The sequence below is a fragment of the Phyllostomus discolor genome, chromosome 8 (assembly GCF_004126475.2).
Source record: "Phyllostomus discolor isolate MPI-MPIP mPhyDis1 chromosome 8, mPhyDis1.pri.v3, whole genome shotgun sequence".
Lineage (NCBI taxonomy): Eukaryota > Metazoa > Chordata > Mammalia > Chiroptera > Phyllostomidae > Phyllostomus > Phyllostomus discolor.
Window position 1 is genome coordinate 69889877 of NC_040910.2, and position 9818 is coordinate 69899694.

Genomic DNA, 9818 nt, shown 5'->3' on the forward strand with positions numbered 1-9818 from the left:
TTTAGGTTCATTGGTTGATAGTTGTGAGTTTGTTATCATTTTACTTTTCATAGTTTTTTATTGTCTTCAATTTCTTAGATAAGTCTGTTTAACATTTCATATAATAAGAGCTTGGTGATGATGAACCCTTTTAACTTGGCTTTATCTGGGAAGCACTTTATCTGCCCTTCCATTCTAAATGATAGCTTGCTGGATAGAGTGTTCTTGGATGTAGGCCCTTGCCTTCAAGACTTCAAATACTTCTCTCCAGCCCCTTCTTGCCTGTAAGATTTCTTTTGAGAAATTAACTGATAGTCTTATGGGACTCCTTTGTAGGTAACTGTCTCCTTATCTCTTGCTGCTTTTAAGATTCTCTCCTTATCTTTAAATTTGGGTAACTTAATGATGATGTGCCTTGGTGTGTTCCTCTTTGGGTTCAAACTCTTTGGGATTCTCAGGGCTTCCTGGACTTCCTGGAAGTCTGTTTTCTTCTCCAGATTGAGGAAGTTTTCCTTTGTTGTTTGTTCAAATAAGTTTTCAATGTCTTGCTGTTGTTCTTCTCCTTCTGGCACCCCTATAATTCAGCTATTGGAACGTTACAGCTTGTCCCAGAGGTTTGTAAATCTCTCTTCACTTTTTAAAATTCTTGTTTCTTCATTCTGTTCCAATTAGATGTTTATTTCTTCTTTTTGTTTCAAATCATTGCTTTGAGTCCAGGTTTCCTTCCTGTCACTGTTGGTTCCCTGAATATTTTGCTTTGTTTCACTTTGGGTATCTTTCATTTATTCTTTCATTTTGCAACCAAGCTCAATCAGTTCTGTGAGCATTTTGATTACCAGGGCTTTGAACTCTCCATCAGATAGGTTGACTGTCTTCTCATCATTTAGCTCTCTTTCTGGCGTTTTTCTCTGTTCTTTCATTTGGGACCTATTTCTTTGTCTTGGTGCATCTGTTAAGTTGTAAGGGGGCGGGCCTTAGGTATTCACCAGGACAGAGCAACCCTCCTTGTTGCACTGCAGTGCTGTCTGTGGGGGAGGGGTCAGAGATGGAACAATGCAGCTGGCCTGCTCAGCTCTAGCCCCACTTTCCAATGAACCCTCATGTGAAACTGGGAGTTTCTCCCACCATGGCAACCCCAGCTTTAGTCCACAGTCAGGTCTAAGTCTCAGTTTCCTGTTCAACCAGCCCTGCCCTTGAGGTCTCGTGCCTTGCCTCTGGTTCTTTCCATCAGTTTGTCTTACCAGCCTGGCTGGTCAGGTTGACTGTTTCTTTAATTCCTTGGTTGTTGGAGTTCCATGCAGTTTGATTTTCTGGCACTTCTGGTTGTTTATTGTTTTTAGATTGGTTGTTATCCTTCTTTTGATTGTGTGTGGAAGCAAAGGATTTCTACCTACGCCTCCATCTTGGCCAGAACTCCAAACCCCGCCCCCCCCCAAAAACCCCAAAACTAAAGCCTGTAGTTTTTTAATAACAGCTTTATTGAGTTATAATTCACATACTATATGATTCACCCATTTAAAGTATATAATTAGGAGAACTTCCAGTCAAGATGCAGGCATAGGTAAACACAGCTCGCCTCCTTGCACAACTACAGCAAAAATTACAACTAGACTACAAAACAAACACCACCCATAATTATCAGAAAATCTAGCTGTGGAAGTCCATCAACCAAGAAATTAAAGAAGCCACATTCATCCAGATGGGTATGAAGGGTGGAGAGGCAAAGAGGACAGAAAGGCCTGGAGATGTGGAAAGGCATGGAGACACAGAATGGGCAGTCTCACACCCATGTGTGGTGGATAAAAATCAGGAGGGATACCTCAGGAGCGAGGGATCCCAGCCTCACACTAGACCATGCAGCCCAGGGTTCCAGCACCGGAAAGGTAAGTCCCCATACGTCTGGTTATAAAAACCAGTGGGGGTTGTGGTGGCAGAAAAAAATGTGGGATTCTCAGGAGTCTCCTCTTAAAGGCCCCACAATAGACTTAGGACTTACGCAGACTCACTCCCTCTGGGATTCAGCACCAGGGCAACAGCCGGAAGGGCACCAGTGGCATACAGGGAGAAATTGAAGTGACTGGCATCAGGGCAAGTGCCGAGAAACAGTTTCCTCCCTGATAAAACTCCAGAGGCCCGGCAGTAGCATTGTCCCTTTGCTGAGCTATCCCCCACACAGAGCCACAGAGTGGCAACATGGGTTGCCCCACCCTGGCAATAACCTAAGGCTCCACCCCATACAACTTAACAGGTATGTTTTTCTACAATAGGCCATGCTACTAAGACAGGGAATAAAAGCAGCTCTATCTAATACACAGAAACAAATACAGGAAGGCTGCCAAAATGAGGAGACAAAAAGAAATGTGGCCCAAATGAAAGAACAGAACAGAACTCCAGAAAAAGAACTAAATGAAATGGAGATAAGCAATCTCTCAGATGCAGAGCTCAAAGCACCAGTTATCAGGATGCTCAAGGAGCTCTTTGGGTTCCTTCAACAATATAAAAAAGAGCCAGGCAAAAATGAAGATTACACTAAGTGAAATAAAGAAAAATTTATAGGGAACCAACAGTGGAAGTGATGAAGATGAGAATCAAATCAACAATTTGGAACATAAGGAGGAAAAAGAAACATTCAATCAGAACAGCAAGAAGAAAAAAGAATCCCCCCCAAATGCAAATAGGCTAAGGAGCCTCTGGGACATCTTCAAACATGCCAATATCTGAATCATAGGGGTTCTGTGCTGGAGGAGAAGAGGAAGAGTAAGAAATTGATAACTAGTTTGAAAAAATAATGAAAGAAAACTTCCCTATTTTGATGAAGGAACTAGCTGTACAAATCCAGGAGCACAGAGAGTCCAAAACAAGATGGACCCAAACAGGACCACACTAAGACACATCATAATTAAAATGCCAAAGGTTAAAGATAAAGAGAGAATCTTAAAGGCAGCAAGAGAAAAGCAGATAGTTGCCTACAAAGGAGTTCCCATAAGACTGCCAGCTTAATTCTCAAAAGAAACTTTGCAGGCTAGAAGGGGCTGGCAAGAAGTATCCAAAGTGATGAGAAGCAAGGACCTACCACCAAGATTACTCTATCCAGCAAAGCTATCATTTAGAATTGAAGGGCAGATAAAGTGCTTCCCAGATAAAGTAAAGCTAAAAGAGTTCATCATCGCTAAGCTATTATTTGAAATGTTAAAGGACCCTATTTAAGAAAAAGAAGATCAAAACTATGAACATTAAAGTGGCGATAAACCAAGAACTGAATCTAAAAAACAAACTAAGCAAACAACTAGAACAGAAATAGAATTATAGATGTGGAGATTGTAAAGGGTTATCAGTTGGGAGGGAGAAGGGGGAGAAGGTACAGGGATTAAGAAGCACAAATTTGTAAATACAACATAGACAAGGGGATGTTAATAACAGTATAAGAATTGGAGTAGCCAAATAACTTATATGTATGATCTATGGACATGAACTAAGTGAGGCAGGGGGGTTGCTGAAAGGAAGATGGGTACCAGGTGAAGGGGGTAAAGTGGGAAAAATTGGGACAACTGTAATAGCATAATCAACAAAATATATTAAACTCAAAAAATAAAGTAAATAAAGTATATAATTAAATAGTTTTTAGTATGTTCAGGGTTGTGCAATCATACTCACAGTCAATTTTTTAACATTATATCACCCCCCAAAAAATCCCACATCCATTAGCATTCATTCCCAACTTTCTTCCAACAATCCCAGCACTAGGCAACCACCAATCTACTTTTTGCCTCAATGTGTTTGCCTTTTCTGACATTTTGTGTAAATGGAGTCATAGAATTTGTGGTCCTTTGTAACTGGCTTCTTTCACTTACCATATTTTCATGGTTCATCCAAGTTGTAGCATGTATCACTGCCTCATTTCTCTTTATAGCCAAATAATATTCCATTGTATGAATATAACACATTTTATTTATCCATTCACTAGTTGATGGGCATTTGTGTTGTTTCCACCTTTTGGGTATTAAGAATAATGCTGCTATGGATATCTGGGTATAATTTTTGTATGCACAATATGTTTTCACTTCTCCTGGGTTCTCCTGATCCAGGAGTGGAATTGCTGGGTCATATGGTTACTCTATGTTTAGCCTTTTGAGGAACTGCTAGATTGTTTTCCAAAGCAGCTGCTCCATCTACATTCCCATCAACATTGTATGTATGAAGGTTCCAAATTCTTTACATTCCTGTCAACACTTGTTATCACCTGTCTCTCTGATTATAGTGGAGGTGAAGTGCTATTTCATTGCGGTTTTGATTTGCATCTCTCTGATGACTAATGACATTGAGCGTTTTTTCAAATGCTTGTTGACCATTTGTATATCCTCTTTGGAGAAATATCTGTTCATGTTTTTGTCCATTTTCAATTTACTTATGTCTTTTTATTATTGAGTTAAAGAAATTCTTTATATAGTAGCCTAGATTCAAATCCTCTATCATATGTACGATTTGCAAAAATTTTATCCCATTCTGCAGGTTGTCTTTTGTTTCTTGATGGTGTCCTTGAAGCATGAAAGTTTTCAATTTTGATAATGTATATCTTATTTATTTTTACTTTTGTTGTTTGTGACTTTGATGTTATATCAAAACCAAAATCATTTTTTTGTTATATCAAAATCAAAATCATTTTTTGTTATGTCAAAAAAACCATTGCCTATTTCAAGGTCACAAAGATTTACACCTGTTTTCTTCTAAGAGTTTTACAGTTTTAACTCTTACATTTAGGTCTTGATCAAGTTTGAATTAAATTCTGTGTGTGTTGTGAATTAGTAAAGCATCTTTTTCACGTGGATATCCAATTGTCTCAGCAACAGTTCTTTCCCCCTTTGAATTGCCTTGATGAACAATTCACTCTTGTTTAAAAAAATCATTTGATTGTAAATTTGAGGGTTTATTTCTGGACTCTTAGTTTTACTCCACTGATTGATGTCTATCTGTAGCTTTGTGATAAGTTTTACATTGGGGAGTTTAAGTTCTCCAATTTTGTTCTTCATTTTCAAGATGTTTTGGCTATTCTGCATCCCTTGAATTTTCTACACCTTGGCATTTTGTTGCTGGGGTGAATAAGCTGTATTTTCTGTTTGGTCACTGCTGGTATATAGAAAATTATTGAATTACACATATTTTTGCATCTAGCTACTTTAACAAACTCTCTTATAAGTTCTAAACATTCCTCAGTCCATTAGCTAGTGTTTCTCAGGTAGACACTCACATCTTTTGCAAAAAATTTTAAGCTTGACTCTTCCTTCCCAAATTTATGTCTCATTTATTTTCTTAATTGTTTTTCCTTAAATTTCAGAATACTGTTGACATTATTCACAGTATGACATCCTTATTTTGCTCCTTGTTTTTGTAGTAATGTCTTTGTTATGAAGGGCTATATTTGCTCTTCATTCCAGGTCTTTGCTGAGTATCGTATCATATTGTCTTTTGGCTTGAGATTATACATTTATCATCTTGACATCTTAGTCCCTAAGTGTCTTAATTAGGGTACATCCTATTAGGATAATTACGCATTTTTTCTCCTGTGTCCTATTTATATGATGAACAACATTAATAAACTTTTAACATTGACCCTCCTTATATAAACTGTCTCCCAAGCCAATGGGAACAAATTAGCTCAAATTAACAGAAATAACTCAGATCCCACTGCTGTAGCTCCACCTGAACAATATAGAACAGATGCCACAAACTGAAAGATCATAGGTCATGTCTAGTTTGGACTGCAAGTTTTCAAATACTGTTTTGAATTTCTAACACTTAAAAACCAGGAGATTTCAGATTAAGAATTCCAATGTTTGGTTTTCTTTAAAAATTGTAAAATCTGACCACACCACTTCTGCACTCCCACATGGCTACAGTGGGCTGAAGATGGGCCCCAGGGGGGCCTCCTTTAGAGGTCCCTTCATTTGCATCCTTTCTAAACCTTATTGTCTCCATACCTGATTGTTCCCAGACATCAAGGTCAGGGGTCAGTTGCTGGTTTTTGTATTTGTGCAATTGTTTTTCTTATATTGAAATTAGGTAAACTCGAAATATTTTTTGTAATCATGTCGGTAACAAACATGAAAAATAAGAGACTGAGAGGGATATATGCTTCAAGAAAAAGGAGGGGAGGTGTATTTCTTGGTGGAAGTGAAGATTATTCCTTTATGTTTACTATACAAGCTGTGTCTATTGACAGAGTACAGTGTAAAATACCTCCAGAGAAGAAATCATAAGAAGAATATGGAAAAGCTGTATAGGGAAAGAAAACCTTATTGAACTGGGGGAAAAAAGAACTGAAATTTCAACAGGGGTTGTTTCAGGAGGCACGGAGTATAAACAGTGCTGCCATGAAATGTCATGATATAGTTCAGTGAATACAATACCATCTCACCAGTTCTGTCCAGGAGTTTGACCTGTTTGATTCTGGGAGACATTTGAGTTTCTGACCCCTGCTCCAGTCTTCCAGCTTCCTTCATTGTGTGCTACCCACTAAAGGAATCCCCTATTGTTCTGTTGTTGTACCCCAGGTCTCCAAGACCCTAATAGAAACCGTTTCTTTTGCAGCTCCCTAAAGCTCTTTCCTCCATAAGGTTCAGATGCCAACCTGTGAGGCTGACCTGGGACAGTGGCCACACCCCCTACCAGTAGAAACATCAATGGACTGGCTTGGGAGGGTTAGGGGTGGTTAAGGTTGACCCTCATTTTTATCAGCTCCTCCCAAAATGTCCATTCTAAATTTTAAAATGGTGACTGATCAGTCAGACCCTAAGTCTCCTATGTTGATCTTCTGGAGCTTCTACTGGAGACTACACCTCATCTTGTAACCCTGGGCCCACTCATAAAGCCCTCATTGCAGGCCCCTGACTTTTAACCACCCTTGCAGGCAGGCAACCAGGTCAGTTGAGCCATGGAGTATGCCTGAACCCTTCAGGGCTCATCCGGATGTTGGCATCCCTTGAACAAACTCAACCTTGACACGGCATATTATTATTTTAATTAAAGGTTGACTACAATTTGTGCTTGTTTTAATTCAGGCTTTTATATTTGGATCATAGAAAAGAGTGGTCTGTATCTTTCTTTTTAGGTTTTAGTAAAAGGAAAAATGAAATTGGAAGGTTTTCAAAAGTTTGTAAGATTTACAGTGTTTATTTTTTTAAGTTTATATTTTGAAGTAATGTTGGAATTATAAAAAAGTTGCATAGGGTTCCCATAAAACTTGCACCCAGATTTTCTGGATGTTAGCAGTGTACGTTAAACATAGCTTGATTACTGAAATTGGGAAATAGTATTGATAAAATACTATTAATGAATCTACACACTTTATTTCAATTTCACCAATTGTCCCACTGGTGTCCTTTTTCTGGGCCAGGATCCAATCCAGAATTGTTGTGTGACAACCTCTGACAGCCCTGCTGGCTTTCCTTGTGTTTCCTGACACTTACACTGTTCAGGGTTTTACACACTGCCTCTCAGTTTTGGTTACTCTGATGTTTTTTCTTGATTAGATTGAAGTACGACATTTTTGACAAAAATACCACAAAAATGATGTGCTGTTCTTGGTGCAACAAATCAAGAGATAAATAATATTGCTATGTCTCATTATGATACTGTTAACCTTTTCACTTGGTTAAAGTAGAGTTAGCCTGGTTTCTCCACTGTAAATTTATTAGTTTTTCCTTTGTGATTAGTAAGTATCTTGGAGGAGCTACTATAAGACTAAGCAAATATCCCACTCATCATCATGCCTTTGCCCACAATATCTAGCATCCATTGATGATTCTTGCCTGAAAAAATATTATATGGACTTCTGGTCAAGATGGAGGCATAGGTAGATACACTATGCCTTCTTGCACAACCAAAAGGAAGACAACAACAAATTTAAAAACAAAAACCAACCAGAACTGACAGACAATTGAACTGTACGCAAGTCCGACAACCAAGGAGTTGAAGAAACATTCATCCAGACTGGTAGAAGGGGTGGAGACAGGCAGGCAGGCGGAGAGGACTCATAGTAAGGCAGTGGCTGGTGGAATGGGTGAGGCAGTGGCTGGCAGAGCAGGCAGTCCCACATTTACATGTGGATAAACTGGGAGGAACATCTGGGGAGGAAGACAGACTGTGCAACCCAGGGTTCCAGTGCTGGGGAAACAAAGCCTCAAAACCTCTGACTGAAAAAACCTGTGGGAGTTGAGGCAGCGGGATAAACTCCCAGCCTCACAGGAGAGTTAATTGGAGAGACCTACAGGGTCCTAGAACATACACAAACCCACCCACCCAGGAATCAGCAACAAAAAGGCGCAATTTGCTTGTGGGTAGTGACAGAAATGACTGAAAGCCAGAGGAGAGCTGAGAAGCAGCATTGTTCCTTCTCAGACCTCTCCCCCACACACACCACCACAATGCGGTGAAGTGGGTAGCCCTGCCCTGGTAAATACCTAAGGGTCCACCCCTTACTAGGTAACAGGTGCTCTGAGACCAAAAAAAAAAAAAAAGGCCCAAATGAAAGAACAGATCAAAGCTCCAGAAAAAAAATACAACTAAGCAATGAAGAGATAGCCAACCTATCAGATGCACAGTTCAAAACACTGGTAATCAGGATGCTTACAGAAATGATTGAGTATAGTCACAAAATAGAGGACAAAGTGAAGGTTATGCAAAGTGAAATAAAGAAAAATGTACAGGGAACCACAAATGACTCAAATCAACAATTTGGAACATAAGGAAGCAATAAGCATTCAAGCAGAACAGAATGAAGAAACAACAATTCAAAAATTAGGAGAAGCTTAGGAACCTCTAGGACAATTTTAAGTGTTCCAACATCTGAATCATAGGGATGCCAGAAGGAGAAGAACAAGAGCAAGAAGTTGAAAACTTATTTGAACAAATAATGAAGGAGAACTTCCCCAGTCTGGCAAAAGAGATAGACTTCCAGGAAGTCCAGGAAGCCCAGAGAGTCCCAAAGAAGTTGGACCCAAGGAAGCACACACCAAGGCACATCATACTTACATTACCCAAGATTAAAGATAAGGAGAGAATCTAAAAAGCAGCAAGAGAAAAAGAGAGAGTTACCTACAAAGCAGTTCCCATTAGACTGTCAGCTGATTTCTCAAAAGAAAACTTACAGGCAAGAAGGGCCTGGAGAGAAGTATTTGAAGTCATGAAGACAAGGACCTACATCGAAGATTACTCTATCCAGCAAAGCTATCATTTAGAATGGAAGGGCAGATTAAGTGCTTCCCAGATAAGGTCAGGTTAAAAGAGTTCATCATCACCAAGCTCTTACTACATGAAATGTTAAAGGGACTTATCTAAGAAATTGAAGACAATAAAAAACTATGAAAAGTAAAATGACACCAAAATCACACCTATCAACAAACTAACCTAAAATACAACAAAAACAAAAGCAAACTAAGCAAACAACTAAAACAGGAACAGAATCACAGAAATGGAGATCACATGGAAGTTTACCCAAGGGGGTAGGGGAGAGAAAGGGGAAAAAAGTACAGGGAATAAGTAGCATAAAGGGTAGGTAGAAAATAGACAGAGGGAGGTTAAGAATAGTATAGGAAATGTAGAAGCCAAAGAACCTAAATGTACAACCCATGGACATGAACTAAAGGGGGAGGGGATGTGAAGGGTGTAGGGAAATAAAGGGGTTAAAATGGAACAACTGTAATAGCATAATCAATAAAATATATTTAAAAAATAAAAAAATAATTACTATGATGTTTACCAAGTAATTTTCTAATTCCATCATTCCTTCCACATTTACTTATTAGAATTCTACCATTAGGGGTTGCCTCTTCTCTTCCACTTAT